Source organism: Rattus norvegicus, chromosome 14 (genome assembly GCF_036323735.1).
Source record: "Rattus norvegicus strain BN/NHsdMcwi chromosome 14, GRCr8, whole genome shotgun sequence".
NCBI classification, from domain to species: domain Eukaryota; kingdom Metazoa; phylum Chordata; class Mammalia; order Rodentia; family Muridae; genus Rattus; species Rattus norvegicus.
In genome coordinates this window covers 52123086-52144892 of record NC_086032.1, presented here as the reverse complement: position 1 = coordinate 52144892, position 21807 = coordinate 52123086, and the positions used below count along the sequence as shown (strand labels likewise).

Here is a 21807-nt window from a genome sequence, read left to right as displayed (position 1 = left end):
TGTAGGTGATATTATATGTATATGATTCTTTCCTTTTGGTTTTCTTGTGAGATTATTAATTTCTTGTTTGTTTTTTCACTTTTGTGTAGGTACCCTCCTTGTGTTGGAGTTTTGATTCTAGAATCATCTGAAGTGATGGATTAGTAGACAGATATTGTTTATATTTTGTTTTGTCATGGAGTATCTTGGTTTCTCCATCTATGCTGACAGAGAAGTTTTCAGTGTGTAGTAGTCTGGATTAGTATTTTTGTTCTCTTAGGGTCTGCATGACCTCTGTCCAGGCTCTTCTGGCTTTCAGGGTCTCTGTTGAGAAGTCTGGTGTTGGGCTGGAGAAATGGCTCAGCCGGTAAAGGCTAGGCTCACAACCAAATATATAAGAGAAGTCTGGTGTAATTCTGATAGGTTTACCTTTATATGTTACTTAGCCTTTTCCTCTTACAGTTTTTAATATTCTTTCTTTGTTCTGTGGTTTTTGATTATTATGTAACAAGAATATTTTCTTTTCTGGTCCAATCTATTTGTGTTCTATAGGCTTCTTGTGCATTTTTGGCCATCGCTCTCTCTCTCTCTCTCTCTCTCTCTCTCTCTCTCTCTCTTTCTCTCTCTCTCTCTCTCTCTCTCTCTCTCTCTCTCTCTCTCCTAATTAGATTTTTACTTATTTACATTTCAAATGTTATTCCCTTTCCCAGTTTTTTGTCCATAATCCCTTTATCCCCTCCCACTCCCCTTCTTTTATAAGGGTGTTCCTATCCCCATCCACCCCCCTTATCACCCCCCTCCAACATTTCTTTGTACTGGGGGCCAAGCTTGGCAGGACCAAGGGCTTCTCCTTCCATTCTTTCTTTAAGTTGGGAAGTTTTCTATGATTTTGCTGACGGATTTTCAGGTCTTTTGAGCTAGGAATCTTCACTCTCTTCTCTATGTATAATTCTTAGGTTTCATCTCTTCATTTTGTCATGAATATACTGGATGTTTCACTGGGCCTTTACTTTAGTTCTATTATTCGATTTGGAAACTTGAATGAGATGGCGTGTAGTAGGAATGATAAATAAATCAGTTATATCAGAAATAGCATTGATTTGACTTCTATATGCAGTCTTCCAATTTAACAAGTACCATTTATGAAAGATTGTGGGTTTTTCAGGGTATATTTCTAGTTTCTTTATTAAAACTAGGTGTTCATAAGGGTAGAGATTTATGTCTGGGCCTTTACTTTAGTCCTATTATTCGATGTGTCTCATTTTATGCCTATGGGATCCAGATTTTGTTACTCTATGTTGGTAGTACATCTTGAAAACAGGACTGTAAGATTTCCAGCTTATTGTACTACAGAAGTGATTCAGTGACATCAATACAAAACTGTATACTCTGAATATGATAGAAGAGAAAGAAGAATAACCTTGAACATATTGGCACAGAAGATGAATTTCTGAATAGGACACTAAAGACAAATGATACCTCATGAATTTGAAAAACTTCTGTATGGCAAAGGATACAATCAATCAGACAAAGCACAAGCCTAAAGAATGAGAAAAGCTTTTTGCCAACTCTATGTGCAATAGAGTTGCACAAAAAGCTGAGTACTTAAAACATAAAATGAAATTAAGATAAAACAAAGACAAAAAACAAACCCAAATAATTCAATTATTAAAAATGAGGAACAGATATAAACTGGAATCTCAATAAATAAATCTCAAATGGTTGAGAAACATTTAAAGAAATGTTCAACATTCTTAACCATCAAGTAAATGCAAAACAAAATTGATTTGAGCATCTATCTTACGTAGGGAGCTACAACGTGCCACGCCTCAAAGATGACGCTGGTTTCTGCCTTCCACCCTCCCAACAGTGAGCTCTCCTTGTAGTATACAAGTCCTTTTTTGGCTATGCCTGTCTGGCCTGCTAGCTTCCACATAGTGACAGCCTGTCTGCATGACCCACGTGGCACATTGAGGTTGGTCAGCGTTTGGTATTTAAGCCAATGTAGGCCGTTCCCGGGAAAGAGAGAAGAAGCTTGTACAAGGTTCCTGAATATACTGCTTGAAGAAGATCTCTGCTAGTCGTGTCTCCCTTGCTGGTCGAGGTTGGGCATGACAACTGGTGGCCCATATGGGAAACGAACAACAAATCCACCGTAAAGGAAACCAACTCTCTCCGAGATCATAACTTCTTGAAGTCAGGGCAGAGCGAGTGTAAGTTCCCCAGGTAACGTGGGACACAATACAAGTCCGTGGTAGTAAGCGGCGATAAGGTCTCCGGTTGTGGAGTGAGTGTAAAGTCTAAGTTTATGGACCCTGCTCTAGTGGCGGTGTGTTGGTTGATAGCCAATGTTATTTTTTGAAGCATAGTGTTTTATCTGTGCTCCTGCTTGTGGCCCGAACAGTAGGGAGGAGTGAAACTAGCCACGGAGCCGCTGCAGCGAACGTGGGGACTTCTCAGTCTCACCCAATTTTTCTGGCTCTTCAAGAGCTGTTTGAAAGAAAAAGGCTTAGGATGAAAAGAAGCCCTATAGAGAAATTTCTTAGTGAGTGTGATGCCATTGCCTTATCTGCTGGCCTTATTCCAAGAGAGGAGTTGATCTCCAACATTGAGTAACCTTCCCTATTGGTCATCATTGACATGGAGAGTATCTTTGATTCTATCCCCTCAGCAGCCAGTTCCTGCCCCTATGGTCAAAATGCCTCAGGTTTGGGGGCAGGGGAGCTCCTGAAGTAGTTTCAGAAACAGTATGCAGCAGACTGTGAGTAACTTTGTTTTGCCAGACAGAACAGGCTTTACTCTAGGATGATAAGAGGAGAAAGTCTTGGCATCGGCTCTTCAGCTTACTCCAACTGGAGGCTGTGGCCAAGGTCAGGATAAATGTTTTCTTTTCCATGGGCCTTTAGCCCACTGAGACAGTTTGATAAAGGGCTGCTACTGAGGTCCTGAAAGTCCCAGGTGAACTGGTTACAATTCTTTTGTCAACCACTTGACATCTAACACCCAGGTCTACCGCCAGGTTCCAAGGGTGGGTCTCTGAAGGGCTGGAAAATGCCCCACCAATCTGGCTAAGGTTAAAAAAAATAAAAAAAATAAAAAAAGATATAAAGAGAAAGTTACAGAAAATGGAAGGATTAAGCTAAGTTGCTGAGAGTTAGTGTAAGTTGCAGAGAAAGTAAAGTTGAAGTGTACACATAAGTGGACAGCATCTAGTAGCTGTAGAGGAAGATACAGAAGATATGAACAGAGAGACTGAAAAAGAGAAAGAAAATAGAAGATAAAGAGAGCAGGAAGCTAGAGAAGTAAAGAGACAAAAGAAAAGGAAAGATCACAAAGGGGACTCTGAAGAGTCCTCAGGGGAAGAGAGTGATAATGAGGAAGAATTACAAGAACTTATAGATCAGCTTAAAAGACAGAGACTCAGAAGCCAAAAGAGGAAGGAGCGAAAAGAACAGGGTAAGAATAGGAATGAGGAAGGGATGGAGCCCACGGCTCCCCCTCCCTATGGGCGTATCACTCCAGGCCCAGGAAAACTGGGCGTGACCTTCTGCCCGGAAGTGTGAAGAGCAGTTCGTAATGAGCTGCATTCGCCCTATCCTGTCTATGTGGATGCTAATCAACTAGGATATCATGAGCCTCTCTATTTCAGTAGAGAACATATGGTATCACTGCCTCCTTTACCATTGCTCAGATAGAGGCTCTGCACAGATTTTGCATGACTCCTAATGATTGGACCAACCTGGTGCAAGTGTGCCTCAGTCCAGGACAGTATTTGGACTGGAGAGCTTTTCTCACTGAGATGCATCCACTTTATGGTTGATATCCTTTTAACTACAAAGAATGAAGATATTTTGGATTTAATATATGGAAATTTAGTTAAGTTGTTAGAAGGTAAGAGACTGTTTATTGCCCCTGAGAAGGTATAAAAGGGCAGTCTAGTAACGTAATTAGGAGCAAAGATAAACCCTTATACTATTATCCCCCAGAAGGTTGAATTGAGGAAAATAATCTTAAGATGCTCAATGATTTTCAAAAATTATTGGGAGATATTAATTGGATTAGATGCTATTTAAAATTGCCAAATAATGATTTAAGACCACTATATAATATCTTGGCTGGGGATTCAGCCTTGGATTCTCCTAGACAATTGACTAAGGAGGCGGAGAAGCATTAAGGAAAGTTGAAAACAGAATGCAAGTTTACATCGATGGAAAGAGGGTGCTGACATTATATTGTGCATTCTAGCCACTTACATGCAGCCCACAGGATTGGTGTGGCAGGATGGACCTCTGCTTTGGGTATACCCCAAGACTTCTCCAGCCAAATCAAGAGAATTTTATCCCTCAACTGTTGCTGAATTGGCCTTGACTGGAGTCCAACAGAGCATTCAATTCTTTGGGGTGTCTCCAGCCTCACCTGGAGACTACCTCCTGTAGTGCCGTACAGAAGTCAACAGATAAAAATTCTGTGTGGCACAGTGGATGATTGGGCTATATTACGATGTGGATTTCATGGAGAATTAGATAATCATTATCCAAAATACCTTTTGCTATCATTTTTTAAGGAACATCCCGTAGTTTTTGCCTCCTGTGTTCCCCTCCAGGGGGGCCCAAGTATTTTCACAGACGGATCAAAAACCATTTGTGGAGCCTATATGATTGACCATCAAGAGCCAATTTTATGCCAATATCAACCTGGCTCTCCACAAGTAATTGAACTCAAGATTGTGCTAGTAGTGTTTAAAAATTGTTCTTTTGCCTTTAATCTGCTCTCTGATTCATCGTATGTTGTTAATACAGTCAAGATACTAAAAGTGCCTGGCCCTATTAAAACAAACAGTATGGTATGCCAGTTATTGAGAGAACTTCAGGAGTTGATCTGGGGAAGAGATCAAAAGTTTTTTATCCAACATATCAGAGCTCATACTGGCCTACCTGGTCCTTTAAGTGAAGGAAATGATATTATAGACCGATGGACCAGGACAGAATGTATTTTCTTGAGCTCCTCTCTTGATTTGGCCAGACAGTTTCATCAACAATTTCATGTGCCTACAAAAACTTTACAACAGAAATTTCATTTGTCTAGAGCTGATGCTAAACAGATAGTTTTAGACTGCCAACAGTGTGTGACTTTCCATCATCCCCCTAATGTGGGGGTTAATCCCAGGGGCTTACTGCTTTGAAGATTTGGCAAATGGACATAACTCACATATCTGGATTTGGGACCTTAAAATACATTCATGTTTCTGTGGATACCTGTTCAGGTGTCATCTATGCTACCCCTATGAGTAGGGAAAAAGCACGCAGCACTATTGGACACTGCCTAGAAGCCTGGGCTGCTTGGGGAAAGCCCCAACACTTAAAGACTGATAATGGCCCGGCATACACTGCCCAGTCCTTCAAATTCTTTTACAAACAAATAGATATACAGTTGAGCCATGGCCTGCCTTATAATCCCCAAGGTATTGTTAAACGAACACATTGTACTTTGAAGGAATACATAATTAAACAAAAAAGGGGAAATAAGCCATGGCAGAACTCCCAAGGAACAGATTGAAACCCTATGACAGCTTGCACAATTTGCCTGTCAATGGAAGTTTGCAGCCTTGAGCGTGGCCAGTATCCAATATGAAAATTTTACCTGTGCAGCCAACCTCTCTAAACGATTATCTAGCTATCTTTTTGGTAATTAGATGGGAGAATTCGATTCCTTGATGGATCAGCTGCGAGTTGCCATCGTAACTGTGAATTCCATGCGAGTGGTTGCTGGCCTGGCTACAGGACTGTCATCGAGGATTGCTGCTGCTATGAATCACCTGAAGGAGTGGGCGGGTATGGGAGCCTTTGCAGGATTGTTGATCTTAGTCTGCCTAATAACCCTGTGGTGTCTCTGTAGAATGAGGTCTGTTCAGAGGTGGCAAGCAGCTATGGTGATAGAGGCATTTGCAGCCACTGAAGCAGGACAATCCCCTCAAGCCTGGTTTGCGGTCATTCAGAAAACCTAGTTGCACCTTGCCCCTGAGTATGTGTGAGTGATCCTACCCAGTGACGGGCAACTTCCCTTCTACCTAAGGTATGGAACCTTGTGGGCGATGAGGTGCCCTAAGACGGGTTTAACGAAGGGATGATCCTAAGACGGGGGGGGAGGGGAGGTCGCCACACTCAGTGGTGCCTTTGCCTGTCTAATCAATTAAACAAAAGGGGGGAACTGTAGGGAGCTGCGACATGCTGTGCCTCAAAGATGGTGCTGGTTTCCGCCTTCCACCCTCCCGACAGTGAGCGCTCCTTGTAGTATACAAGTCCTTATTTGGCTATGCCTGCCTGGCCTGCTAGCTTCCGCATAGTGACAGCCTGTCTGCATGACCCGCGTGGCACATTGAGGTTGGTCAGAATTGGGTATTTAAGCCGATGCAGGGTGTTCCCGGGGAAGAGAGAAGAAGCTTGTACAAGGTTCCTGAATCAACTGCTTGAAGAAGATCTCTGCTTTTCGTGTCTTCCTTGCTGGTAGAGGTTGGGTGGACAATCTTACACCTTGCAGACTAAAAAGGATCAATGGCACAATAGCTCATGTTTGTGAGGATTTAGAACAAAAGAATATCCTCTATTGTTGGTGGGAGTGCATCCTTAAATAACCACAATGAAAATCAATATGGTGGTTCCTCAGAAAGTTTGGAATCAATCTACATCAAGACAAAACTATATCAATAGTGGCATATACCAAAGAACACTTCATCTTAGCCAAAGATCACTTGCTCAAATATATCCCTTGTAGATTTATTTCTAATATCCAGAAACTGAAAACAATCTAGATGTTTCTTGACAGAAGAATGGACAAGAAAAATGTGGTATTGAAATCCTCAGTTGTTAAGAAAAAAAAATAGGATGGATGAAAAAATCATCTTGAGTAACCTAACCCAGACCTAAAAATATAAATATTGAATTGAATCACTTATACAGGATATTAGCCTTTAAGTAAATGATAGCAAAGCTATAATCCATAGACCCTGAGAAGTTAGATAAAGAGGAGACACAGAGTATTTCTGGAGGGGAAAATAAATAGATTTTAATGGTTTGGGTCATATTAGAAAGGAAAGGGTTAGGCTGGTGGTTGGGAAGATGGGGTAAAGAGAGTGTGGACAGTGACTGTAAGATTTGGGGTAGAGGGGTTGGGGATTTAGCTCAGTGGTAGAGCGCTTGCCTAGGAAGCGCAAGGCCCTAGGTTCGGTCCCCAGCTCCGAAAAAAAGAACCAAAAAAAAAAAAAAAAGAATTGGGGTAGAAACTTAAATGTGTCATGGAAATCTGGTGCAGATTAAATTTCTTGTAATCTATGAAGGTGATCCTTTTAAGGACTCCTAGTAATTGGGGATATCGAGTCTCAACAGACCATAACTTTTTTCCAGAAAAGGCCTCCAGTGGTGGGCAACCTTATATTCAATTGAGTTGTTGGCAACAGGGGTCCATGAAAATTCTCAAATAACACATACTGTTGGTAAAGTAAAGGGTAGCGCTCTGCAAACTAACAGCAAAGGTTCAATTGTTGACAACAACACCATACAACCCATAGAACACAAAACATTCCAGTTGCTGACTACATGAAACCTTCACACCTACTACTAGACTCTATTTTGTGGGAAGGAAAAAATATTGACACCTTTTTGAAAAATAGGCTAGTGCATCAATGCACAAAACTTGTAAAAGTAGCAAATTCATGTCTTACGTGATGTAAGGCTCAGCGCATAAGAAGAAACCCATCCCTGCTCTTGTGGTAAAAAAAAAAATAGTTTCTGTACCACACTAGTACTGGCACAGTAGGACCACAGGATATCTGTGGGATATTTTCATCCCATTAAGCAAGGTGACTCACCCACTGAGATCCATCCCATCTCACACTGCTGACAGCTACTTTCTGAGCACTACAGGAATCTCTCTACCTATCTAGTTCCCAGGGCAGGTTGTTACCATGCCAGACATATGCATCACAGTTCTGTAGAGGCCCAGTGAGTCCCACCACCATATAATCTCTTGAACTCAAGTAAGTCACCATAGGAAGAACATATCATACAATAACCTCTGATACAATTGATAAGTTATAATTTGCTCATCTAGAAAGCACAAAATCCTGTACACACCCATCCCTTAAAATTTGTCTTAACAACTTATATCTATGCACAGAGAAGAACCTAAATATCTTCTACCATGTTATCCCAGCTCCTTCCTCCTCACTTTGACCCCTTCTCTCCTTTCTAAAACTTTTCTCCAGCCCATCCTTCCTTCTCATCCAATGATAGGCAGCATTCTATCTTGTACCTGACTTCACCTGCATAATGGCATCAACCTACTCCCTGACACCCTGTGTGTGTGTGTGAGAGTGTGTGTGTGTGTGTGTGTGTGTGTGTGTGTGTGTGTGTATGATCGTATTCAGCTTAGTATTTTTATGAGACTCCTTACTGTGCAACTGTATGAGTCTTTGACACCTGTGCCTGCTCTTATTAGGCTTCCATGAACAACTTCAATATCCTTGTTTCTATTTTATCATATTGTATTTTATTTTTTCATTTTTGGGTATTAACTCTTTTAGGCTTAGTGTTTTCTAATTACAGACAAAAATCGATGAGTGAATTCAGAGATGGAAGAAAAGTGGGAGAGGAATTCAAAGGAATTAAAGGAGGAAAAACTATAAAATGATATATTGCATAAGAAAGGAATATGTTTTAATAAAATACATATGAGAAAAATGATGTTGATTAACAAGACCTAAATTAAAAATGATTTGATAATCCAATCTTTTACAATATGAATCCAAACAATTGTCCTTGGAATATCCCTCACAGTAATGGTTATAGAATTATTAGATAAAATGTACTGGACACACAAGAATGGCCCCACAATTCTATGGCAATTACCCCAGTTAAAAAAAATAGTTATAACCTAAAATACTAAACATTGAATACTGTGAAAGTGAATCATTATTTCTGAACTTATGAAAGTATTTTCTTAGTTTTTTATACTTCTATGTAGATTTGCTTATATAGTGAACTACCAATATGACAGTACTCCAAAAATGGAAAATTAGCCTGATTCGTTGAATCACTAGGTTAATCTTGTTGATATATTTCTGATAATTAATCATCTTTGACAGATACATTGACTAATGTTCAATGTATAACACTAGAAAAATTATTATTTTTACAATGTGTATTCAGTGGACTAAATGAAAGAAGTTTATTTTATTAATAGTCAAACTTTTCATAAATTTTATGAGCTAATAGGGTTCAATTAATGTTGCCAAGTGGTGTGTTTCTTGTACATGTCTCTGGGGCAATGTGAAGTTGAGAGGGATGTGTAATGAATGGTTCAGCAGTTATACTGAAACCCTCGTCATTAGGATATGGGTAATTAATGTGCATCTGTGTTAGGCTCATGGGGGCTCTCTAGGAACCTGATGTGTGCAAAAAAAGAAAAATTATGAGACTTGCAAGGAATTACAGCTGTTTTCAATTTCTTAAAATTTAGATCTACATCTGTCTTTAATTAGATACAATAAATTCCCATTAACATCATTAGGCAACATTCTATGTTTGGTTAAGGCATATGTGAACTGAGAAAACTGATTTCAAAAGCTCAGGAAGTCTCATGGCATCTTTTAATCTCACAGGAATGTTTTATAATGAAATACAGACAAGTTCTACATAGCAGCCAATATAAAACTTCCTTCTCTTTTATTTTGGTCTCTTTCTAATTATGTGTTAGTGAGTGAATTTTTATAAAAGTGCCAGATACTTTTCAGCAACAATCAGAGAGATGCAATCACAACACCCATGGAATAGACTTATTATGTAAAATATTATATATATTATTGACAATATCAAATAGTTTACTAGAATACAATCATCATGGATGCTACAGATGAGTAGTCTGTTGATGCTCTAGTTTCCAGAGAGATTCCAATTAAATTGCTTTTATCTCCTGAAGCAGAATAACAGTCCATATTTCTCCTTATAATAAAATGTATTCTTGGGGCAAGTGGCATGGTAAGTCTGTATTTTTTAAATGAAACTGTCATTATTTAATTAGTATGCAAGAGCACAGTCCTGGATTTTAAGAGAAAGATGACTCTCATGAGTGTCCTTGTTCAGTGGCCACCATAATTTTGCTTTCTGAGAAAGCTTCTGGGAGTTTGTACTTGTAATTAAACATTGCCTTTATTTAGAGTTTTAGTGATACTCTGCCAATTATTCCATTGCAATATTATCTTTAAATGACAATATCCCCATTTCATGTGCAATTGTATTAGAGTCACTATAAGCTTTAAAGATAATAGATAATATGAGCAGAATATGTTAGGCTTTAAGATAAAATGTTTAGCATTAAACATAGACATACAAATGCATAGCAAGATGGATGGGAGATATTTCACCCACATAAAATCATACAGATTGGTTTTGATGTCAATGTTTTAGTAAAAGAACAAGATGTGGACATTATTCAAAAAAGTTATCATTACTGCTTGATTGACTTTCCACTCATTTTCTGAGCGTCCTACTCTGGCTAGACCTTAACTTAGTTCTCCTTTTAGGTTTTGTTAGTTTGTTCATTCAAAAATTTCCATAAAGTTCCCTGAAAGGTCTGAAACTATTTAAATAACGATTAGGGATTTTTCCCTCTATATTCAAATAAGCACTGATTATTGTTGTCACTGGTATTTCATCATACAGCATACCATTTCTTTACAGCTATTGTATGCCAAGGTGTGTTTGTGTGCATGATTCAAGATATCAAGCTTGGATGGAAGGCACTTTTTTTCAGTAGCTAATCTCCACAGGTTTCATTTTACATTTCATTATTGATTAGAAATATAGGATGTTCACACACATAAGCTGATCACTTACATGTGTTATTGCAAAATGTTTCCATAGATATTTAGTAAAAATTTGATTGTTATTATTTTTAATGCTTTTGTTACTAATATGAGCTCCTTACACACTGGATACTAATTACATGTTATATGTAGACGTTGCTTTATTCTATTTTTTTTAAAGATTTATTTTATTTTTTATATATAAGTACACTGTAGCTGTCTTCAGATACACCAGAAGGGGGCATCGGATCTCTTTACAGATGGTTGTGAGCCACCATGTGGTTCTGGGAATTGAACTCATGACCTCTGGAAGAACAGTCGGGTGTTCTTAATCACTAAGCCATCTCTCCAGCCCGCTTTATTCTGTTATTATACTGTATGTTTTAGCTGCTTTACATAATGTTTCCTTCACCGGACAAGTTTATTTTTGTTTCATATTCATGGCACCATTTTTTACAACAGCTTGGCAAAAGACTAAAATTAGCATTGAAAGAATAAACAAATAAATGTAGCATAATATACTCACAATTATGCAATATATACTGTTCTTAATGACATCCTGTAGTCTGTGAGGATATTAGATATAATTGTGAAAATAAAAACATAATAAAAATATATCATTAGAACCTAAACTGTGGGCTTTATAAAAATTATCAAAAGAAGCAACTTCATTACATATTTAGTAAATTTAAAATGTCCTTGTGTTCTTCATACTTAAATATACAGTGACAGAAAGAACAGTGATTGCTAAAGACTGAGAAGAATGTCTGCAAGTGGAGGAAGGTGACAGGCAGGTTAAAAAAGTACAATATTACAGATTAAGATAGCTAAATTCTAGCGTTCCATGCCACAGCAGGTGAATATAATTAACATTAAAGCAATGTAAACTTTAAATTTAAAACAATGGAATATGGATTTTTGTCCAAAATTGTACAAGAACCAGCCAGATGCTTCAGTAAGTAAAGAAACACAGAATCAATACAGATGAAAATTGATGCCCAAACCTCACATGGTAGAAAGGGAAAGCCTATGACAGTAGGTTGTTTTCTGATCTCCACACAAGAAAACACATACACATAAATAAATAAGTATAATAAAATATTTTAAATTATACAGGTATAGGATAAAGGATGTATTAATCTAGTGATATGGTCATTACCTCATCCATTTTTTAATCACATTGTAACTTCATACTTCATTTAGGGATGTCTACAATCAAGTAAATTATGCTAAGATTAGTTTAAAATTAGATGAAAATATTTTACTTTAATGAATATTCTGCTATATTTGAGTGATTTCTGTAACTTATTAATGTAAAATTAGAAATAAGTGTGATCAAGGTGCCTTGTACAAAATTCCCCGATAATTAATAAAATATTATCTCATGGGAAAGCAAAAATATATAAACAAATGTGTGACAGGAATGAAGATTATTTAAGATAAGTCAGCTCCATATTTTGTTGCACTGATCTGAAATAGATCATTTGAAGATTAGAGGGGTACATATTTAAAGCACAAAAAAATACAGGCATATTTTCACCCTTGCTTATTAAGTATTGCATTTTATAAAAACTAAAATCAATAGATTTAAAAGAAAAAATTAAGATTTTTCCAGGGACTAGCCAAGTGATCAAACCGCTTTGCTTCTCTGTCTTTTCTTCCTTTGCCAGAAAGTGTATGAGTTACAATGGTTACTTTAGATGAGCTGTTAGAATTTGGAATAAGAATAAATACAAAGATTCTATGATAACTAGCATAAGTAGATGGGAGCTTCAATACAAATTAAGTAAAATTAAAATGCCCTTGTATTCTTTGTTCTTAAAATATATATCTGCCCTCTCACTTGCAATCCTTGGTAATTTGTCCGACTGTAACAAGTAATGCACGGATGAAAAAGAAAGATTCTGATTATAATAATACAGTCAAGGCATCTTTTTATTTTCACCTTTACCACTAATATCCTCCAGACCCAATAGTAAAAAAAACAGACTAGAGAATGCCATTATTTTTTATACTAAAAATTAAAAGTTTATTTTTTTTACTTTTTTTTTATTATTATTAACTTGAGTATTTCTTATATACATTTCGAGTGTTATTCCCTTTCCCAGTTTCCGGGCAAACATCCCCCTCACCCTCCCCTTTCTTATCGGTGTTCCCCTCCCCACCCTCCCCCCATTTTCCCCCTCCCCCCAACAGTCTAGTTCACTGGGGGTTCAGTCTTAGCAGGACCCAGGGCTTCCCCTTCCACTGGTGCTCTTACTAGGATATTCATTGCTACCTATGAGGTCAGAGTCCAGGGTCAGTCCATGTATAGTCTTTAGGTAGTGGCTTAGTCCCTGGAAGCTCTGGTTGCTTGGCATTGTTGTACATATGGGGTCTCGAGCCCCTTCAAGCTCTTCCAGTTCTTTCTCTGATTCCTTCAACGGGGGTCCTATTCTCAGTTCAGTGGTTTGCTGCTGGTATTCGCCTCTGTATTTGCTGTATTCTGGCTGTGTCTCTCAGGAGCGATCTACATCTGGCTCCTGTCGGTCTGCACTTCTTTGCTTCATCCATCTTGTCTAATTGAATGGCTGTATATGCATGGGCCACATGTGGGGCAGACTCTGAATGGGTGTTCCTTCAGTCTCTGTTTTAATCTTTGCCTCTCTCTTCCCTGCCAAGGGTATTCTTGTTCCCCTTTTAAAGAAGGAGTGAACCATTCAGATTAAAAGTTTATTTTTATTCTAGATCTGCATAGTAGTGGCCTTTAATGTTTTCCTTTTTTCCATTTTTATTGGATATTTTTAATTTAGATTTTATTTTATTTATTTTATATTTAGTTATTTTTATTTATATTTCAAATGTTATTCCTTTTCCTGGTTTCCTGTCCATAAACCCCCTATCCCATCCTCCATCCTCCTTCTTCTATGAGGGTATTCTCCCTCCCAAACCACCCACTTTCCTGCCTCCTATACTGACACTGGTGGGGTGGGGCAGCCTTGGTAGGACCATGGGCTTCTCCTCCAATTGGAGGCCAACAAGGCTGGTCTCTGCTACATATGTAGCTGGAGTGTGAGTTTGTCCATGATGATTTATTCCCTGGGAGCTCTGGTTCATTGGTATTGTTGTTCTTATGGGGTTGCAAGTCCCTTTAGCTCCTTCAATCTTTTCTCTAATGCCTCTAATGGGGATCCTGTTCTCAGGTCAATGGTTTGCTATTAGCATTTGCCTTTGTATTTGTCACACTTTGGCTGAGCCTCTCAGGGGACAGCTATATCAGGCTCATGTCAGCATGCACTTCTTGGCTTCATGAATATTGTCTAGGTTTGGTGGTTATGTGTGTGTATGTATGTATGTATGTATGTATGTATGTATGTATGTATGTATTATGTGCTGTATATCCACATAGGGCTGGCTCTGAATGGCCATTCTTTTAGCCTCTGCTCAAAAATTTGTCTCCATATCTCTCCCTATGAATATTTTTGTTCCCCCTTTTAAGAATTACTGAAGCATCTGCACTCTGGTCATCCTTTTTTCTTAATCTTCATGTAGTCTGTGGATTGTGTACTTGGTAATTCAAGGTTTTGGGCTAATAGCCACTCATCAGTGAGTGAATGCCATGTGTGTTTTATTGTGAATGAAGTATCTCAGTCAGGATGATATTTTCTAGTTCCATCCATTTGCATATGAATTTCATTAAGTCATTGTTTTTGATAGCTGAGTAGTACTCCATTGTGTAGATGTACCACATTTTCTGTATCCATTCCTCTGTTGAAGGGCATCTGGGGTCTTTCAAGCTTCTGGCTATTATAAATAGGACTGCTATGAGCATAGTAGAACATGTGTCTTTGTTTTATGTTGGAGCATCATTTGGGTATATGCCCAGAAGAAGTATTGCTTGGTCTTCAGGTAATACAATGGCCAATTTCGTGAAGAAAGTTGAGATTGATTTCCAGAGTGGTTTTAACAGCTTGCAATCCCACCAACAATGAAAGAGTGTTGTCTTTCCCCACATCCTCACAGGCATCTGTTGTCACATGAGTTTTTGATCTTAGCCATTCCAACTGGTGGGAGGTGGAATCTCAGGTTGTTTTGATTCGCATTTCCCTGATGACTAAGAATGATGAACATTTCTTTAGCCATTCAATATTCCTCAGCTGAGAATTCTTTGGCTATCTCTGTATCACATTTTAATAGGGTTATTTGATTCTCTGGTGTCTAATTTCTTGTGTTCTTTGTATATTTTGGATATTAGCCCTCAATCAGATATAGATTGGTAAAGATCTTTTCCCAGTCTGTTGGTTGCCATTTTGTCCTAATGACAATGCCGTTTGCCTTACAGAAGCTTTGCAATTTTATGAGATCCCATTTGTCTATTCTTGATCTTATAACATAAGTCATTGGTGTTCTGTTCAGCAAATTTCTCCCAGGTGTCCATGTGTTTGAGTCTCTTTCCCACTAATTCTTCTATTAATTTGAGTGTATCTGGTTTGATGTGAAGGTCCTTGATCCACTTGGATTTAAGATTTGTACAGGGTGATAAGGATGGATCAATTTGCTTTCCTCTATATGCTGACCTCTAGTTGAACCATCAGCATTTGTTGAAAATGCTATCTTTTTCTACTGGATGGTTTTAGCTCCTTTGTCAAACTTTGTCAAACTTTGTCATTCGAGTTTTTAGCTAGTTTTTGTTAAAAGTGGTCAAAAGTATATATAACAAAAATCCATCTGTACAGTGAAACACTATGTAGAGCAGTGAAAACCTACCAAAAAAGTAGAAACATGAATGAGGGCCTGTCCCATAAGAAGCTTCCATTACTGTACATTGTGACTGAGGGACCCAGTTTACATACACTACTAATTGAAGCTTCTTCTATGGGCTGACTAGTTTTATGTCAATTTAAACACACTGGTGTTATGTGAAAGGTGGGATGTCCAATAGAGAAGACCTAAAAATGATCTGGTTGTAGGACATATCCTTAATTAATGATAAGTGGGAATTGTCTGTTCTCTTTAGGGTGGTGCCATCCCAAGCTGTTGCTCCTGTGTTCTATGTGAAAGCAAGATCATCAATCCATGTTGAGAAAGACAACAAACACCCCCTTTCCATGGTATCTCTGCACAGCAATAAAAGGTTAAAAAAATGGAGTGTTATTTTATTCAATATTTGAAACTGGTACTAAATAAGGATGTTCCAATAAAAGTATGGATAGATACACTAATAGTAGTTTAATAAAATAAAAATTTCAAAATAGAATATATTACTTCAATAAAGTACTTACCTAAGCAATTAAGGGAAGCTGAAAAATTTGTTGTGCACAGATCAAATGAAGATCATCTTCTATAACCAGTGTAAGATATAAGGATTTACCAATTTACATGTACTAGTAGCAGTGAATATATTTCAGAATATATTTTGGTTATATGCATTTTATTCTGGGTTGGCTTGTCACCAACTTACAATTATCCAACAGTGTTACTTGTTTGTTTTTGCCTTATATTTTTAAATGTAAATGAGTTGAAAGGGGTTAAACAAATACTTGTGTGTATTTGAAGCAAAAAAGAAGTTGTTTTCTAGAAATTGATCACTGTGGTATCTTAGCAGCCACTGAGCAGACTTTCACTCCTCTTCTGTCTTATGTTCTGTAACTACAATTTTTCTTTTGCTTCATTTAGAAATTACTATTCAATAGTTGAAAAATGTCCAGACAATGTGCACCCAAGTAATTTCTTTCACTTGTTTCAATCACAGATTGAGTATGATAATAATAAAATTACTTTTATGTTTTGTGCCATAATTAATCATCCTGAAATTTAAATAATGAAGGACAGTACTATTATGAAATTACATACTGCTGTTTCCAGCAGTATTTGAGGATAAGAAAGTGAATACCAGTTTATGAATCTACATTGTTATTATTAGAATTATTTTTGAATTCTAAGGAAGTAATTCTTTTAGATGATGAATGAGGTTTGTAACAAAAAAGAATATTCAGGAAAGAACTTAGTTTTACCACAGGACTGTTAATCTAGTGTGCTCTTTCTCCCTTTTTTCTCTCAAACTCCTTGTTTCTAGCTATTATATTCAAAATCCTGTTTAGAAAATAGTGCCTACATTGGTTTTTATGTTGTGTTTTTTCTTAGACCTTTCTTTTCTTTAATTCCAAGTAATGTTTTAAAACACTGTTTTAGTTACTATTCAGTACAGATACAATAACTTTAGAAATAGACCAAACTGAAAAACTTAACTAAGGAGAAAATTTCATGCTTTCAAATAATTTAGTAGTTGATATGTGATCAAAAGTAATAATAACAACATATTTAAGGTAAAGTAATACATTTATACTGATAGAGTAAACAGGAAGGCAAGAGAAGTTGTCCTTTCCATTACCTCAAATTGTCAATCTATAACAATGTCTATTGGAAACTTACTGATTAAAAATATATCAAGTAGAATGAAATGCTGATTTTTAAATGTCTTGTTCTGTCTCATTTGTGTTTCAGACAAAATAGGTCAATTAATTATGATTAAGTACATTGTACTTTATTTCACATTAAATTATAATTGTTGCTTAATACCATGAAATACACATACAGCACAAAGTTGTAGCACCCCAATACTACTGCTGTGAGACTCAGAGGGCAGTGAGCTTATATAAAGAGAAACAGCTGAGCAAATATATTAACATCTATTTCTTCAGCCTTATGCCTGAGTCCAGTCCATTCTATACAGTTCCAATGCCCTCCTCTTCATCATCTAAAAGTTATACAGATACCATAGAGTTTATTTTTATATCCTCTATGTTCTCTAATCTTAAATGGAGTGCCAAGTCCAGATCCACCAGGTACATACCATGAGTGATGGAATCAGAGGAATCTTAAGAAACTGGGCAAGAAATCCCAAGTTCTATCTTCTGCAAAGGGGAAGAGACACACCTTCCCAAAAGAGAATATGCTTAAATTTAGTTTCATATTTTAATTTATTCAATATGCTTTTAAACAATTTCTGCACATTTATAGTGCATTCTAGTTGGTTATTTATATACTTATTTACATCAAACTCTACCTCCCTCCCAGCAGCCCCTCATAGAAACCCTCACCGATCCCCTTTCATCATCTCCTCTAAAAGCGTTTGGCATCCTGTGTGTCCCCCAACCCTGCCACATCAAGTCTCTGCCAGGGTACTCACATTCACTCTCAGTGAGACCAGGAAAGACATCTCTCTTGTGGAATGGATAACCACAGTCAGGCTACAGCCTTAGACAGAGCCTCTGTTCCAGGTGTTGGGGATCCAATGTAGACTGTGTGTTTGGGGCCTCATTCAAATCTCGTATGTGTTCTCTGGTTGATTGCAAGAGGTTCAGGTTTATTGATTTCGTTGGAATTCCTGTGGTGTTCCCATCCACTGTAGGACCTTCCATCCTTCCCTCAACTCTTTAATAAGAATCTGTGACCTCAGTCCAATGTTTAGCAGTGGGTAACTACTTCTGTTTCAGTCAGCTGCTAGGTAGAGCCTTTCAGAGAACAATTATGGTAGGCTCCTGTCTGTAAGCATAACAGGATATCAATAATAATGTCAAGGATTGGTGTTTGTCTATAGGATGTATTTCAAGTTGGGCAGCTTTATGCTTTGACATTCCTTCAGTTTCTGCTACAATTTTGTCCCTGCATTTCTTTTAGACATGATAAGTTATGGGTTAAAAGTTTTGTATGGGGGGAGGTGTTGGTGTTCTTATCCATCCACTGGGATCCTGCCTGGCTAAAAGAAGTGGCCTCTTTAGATTTCATGCTCCCACTCTTAGGCATATTGACCCCTGGGAGCCTCCCCATCTTGGGTCTCTGTGACTTCTTAAAGATTCTCCTGACCCAAAGTCCCCAGTTGTTGCAGATTTCCATTCATTCTCCTGGCCATCTGACTTTCTCCTCACACCTGATTCTACCACCAACAAACCCTCCTCCTCATGTCCCTGTACCTTCCTTCTACTGTCTACTTCCCTCCCTCCCTCTGCCTCCTATGACTGTTTTGTTCTCCCTTCTATGTGTGATCCAAATATCTGTGCTTGGACCTTCCTTCTTGTTTAACTTCTTTGGGTCTCTGGAGTGTATCAGGGATATTCTGTACATTTTGACTAATATCCTTTTGTCAGTAGATACCTTGCAAGTCCTTTTGGGTCTAGGTTACCTCATACAGGATTATATCTTTTAGTTCCACACTTTTGCCTACAGACTTCATGATGACATTGACTTTAATAGCAGAAGACTATTCTATAATGTAATTGAACCTTATTTTCTGTACTCATTCTTATTTTGCAGGACATCTGGGTTGTTCCTATTATGAAAAAAAGCTATTATGAACATAGTAAAGCACCTGCCCTTTGGGCATGATGGAGCCTCTTTTGAGTATATGGTTAGGAGTGGAATAGCTAGATGTTTAGGTTGAACTATTTCAGGTTTTCTGAGGAATCAACAGATTGATTTCCAGAGTGATTTTATAATCTTTGAAATTCTGCCAGAAATGGAGGAGCATTCCTGGCCAAAATGTGCTATCACTTGAGTTTTTGATCTTATCCATTCTAGTTGGTATAAAGTGGACTATTAAGGTCATTTTCACTTGTATTTATCTGATATGTAAGGATTTGAGCATTTAAGTGCTTCTCAGTCATTGAATTTCCTTAGTTGAGAATTGTCTGTTTTGCACTGTACCCAATTTTAATTGGGTTATTTGATTGGTTTCAGTCTGAATTCTCAAGTTTTTCATATATTTTGGATACTAGACGTTTGTCAGATGAGTTAGATGTAGAGTTAGTGAAGAGCTTTACCAAATCTGTAGGCTGCTGTTTTGTCTTACAGACAATATATGAGCGTTCGAGTTCCAAGAGGTCATATTTATCAATTTGTGAACTTAGTGCCTAAGCCATAGGTGTTCATGAAATTGTGTTTTATATTAATATGTTCAAGGTTAATTCCTGCTTTCTCTTCTATGAGATTCAATGTATCAGGTTTTAGGTTGAGGTTTGTATATTTTACACAGTGATAAATATAGACCTATTTGTTTTCTTCTACATGTGCACATCCAGTTAGAGCAGCACCATTTGTTGAAAATGCTTTCTTTTTTTGTTATATGATCTAGAATTTTTCTCGAAACTTAAGTGTCCATAGGTATGTGGATTTATTTTTGTCTCTTTGATTTGAATCCCTTTATCAACCTGTTTGTTTCTGTCCCAACACCATGCAGTATCACCATCACTCTGTAGTACAGCTTTCAGGTCAGGGACGGTGATTGCTCTAGATATATTTTTTATTTTTTCTGATCATTTTGGCCACCCTGGGGTCTTTTGTTGTTGTTATTGTTTTTCTTTTTTTCTCTTTTATTGACAATTGCTCTTTCAAAATCTGTAAAAAAATTGTTGGAAGTTTGATGATTGTTCTTTCAAGGTCTGTAAACTATTCTATTGGAAGCTTGATTGCATTGACTCTGTAGATTGCTTTTGGTAAGATGGCCATTTTTCTATGGTAATTCTACCTATCCATGAGCATGGGAGATCATTCCATTTTCTGATCTCTTCTTCAATTTCTTTCTCTAGGGGCTTGACGTTCTTGTCATAAAAATGTTTCATTTGCTTGGTTAGAGTTACACCAAGATGTTTTATATTGCTCATGGCTATTGTGAAGATACTATTTTTTTTTCTTTTTTTCGGAGCTCGGGACCGAACCCAGGGCCTTGCGCTTGCTAGGCAAGCGCTCTACCACTGAGCTAAATCCCCAACCCCACTATTTTTTTTAGTTTCTTTCTCTGTCCATTTATCATTTGGATAATGGAGAGCTGCTGCCTTCTTTCAGTGAATTTAAATCCAGCTACTTTGCTGAAGTGTTTTATCAGCTGCAGAAGTTTTATGTTAGAATCTTGGTGGTTGCCTATGTGTACTATCATATCATCTGCAAATAGTGATACCTTGACTTCTTCCTTTGTAATTCACATCCCCTTAATCTTCTTTGTTGCCTTATTGCTTTAGCCAGAACTTCAAGTAGTATATTGAACAGAAAGGGAGAAAACAGAAGCCTTGTCTTGTCCTTCATTTTAGTGGGACACTATTTAATTTTGTGGTGGCTATTGGCTTGCTGTATATTGCTTTAATTATGTTTAGGAATGCGTCTTATATCCCTGATCTCTCCAAGACTTTCAAAATTAAGGGGTGTTGTATTGGATCAACTCATGTTTCAGCATCTAATAAAATTATCATGTGATTTTTTTCCTTGAGTTTAAAATATGATGGATTATGCTGAGGCATTTTAATATGTTGAACCATTCCTGGAATCCCTAGAATGACCCCTAACTGATTAAGGTAAATGATATTTTTGATGTTTTCCTGGACTCAGGTTGTAAGAATTTTACTGAGTATTTTCACATCAGTGTTCATAACAGAAATTGGTCTGAAGTTGTCTTTCTTATGTACTTTTCTGTGGCTTAGAAGTCAGGGTGACTGTAGCTTGATCAAATGAATATGACAATGTTCCTTCTATTTCTATTTTGTGAAATAGTTTGAGGAGTATTCATATTATCTATTTATTGAAAGTCCGGTAGAGTTCTGCACTAAAAAACATCTGGCCCTGGGCTTCATGCTGCTGCTGCTGTTTTTTTTTTTTTTTTTTTTTTTTTGGAAGATTTTTAAAGTTTCCTCTATTTTTGAGGATTATGGCATTTTTTAGTTTACCTGATCATTATTTAACTTTGATAAGTGGTACCTGCCTAGAACATCATCCATTTTGTTAAAATATTCCAGAAATGTGGAATATAGGATTTCCGAATTGTGACCCTGAGATTTTTTTAATTTCTTCAGTTTCTGTTTTTATGTCTGCCTTTTTATTTCTGATATTGTCAATTTGGATACTTTCTGTGTGCTTTTTATTTAGTTTGGCTAAAGGTTTGTCTATCTTTTGATTTTTCTTAAAGAACCTGCTCTTTGATTTGTTGTTTCAAATCAAAAAATCAA

The 21807-nt window shown here is 37.3% G+C and overlaps 1 long non-coding RNA gene across 1 annotated transcript; it reads left to right on the top strand.

Moving 5' to 3' along the window:
* The first annotated feature begins 1999 nt into the window (after positions 1 to 1999).
* Positions 2000 to 16927, top strand: LOC120096611 (uncharacterized). Its single transcript, XR_005493266.2, has 3 exons — positions 2000 to 2192; positions 5875 to 6051; positions 15834 to 16927. It is a non-coding gene; the product is annotated as an uncharacterized LOC120096611 (long non-coding RNA).
* The last annotated feature ends 4880 nt before the right edge of the window (positions 16928 to 21807 follow it).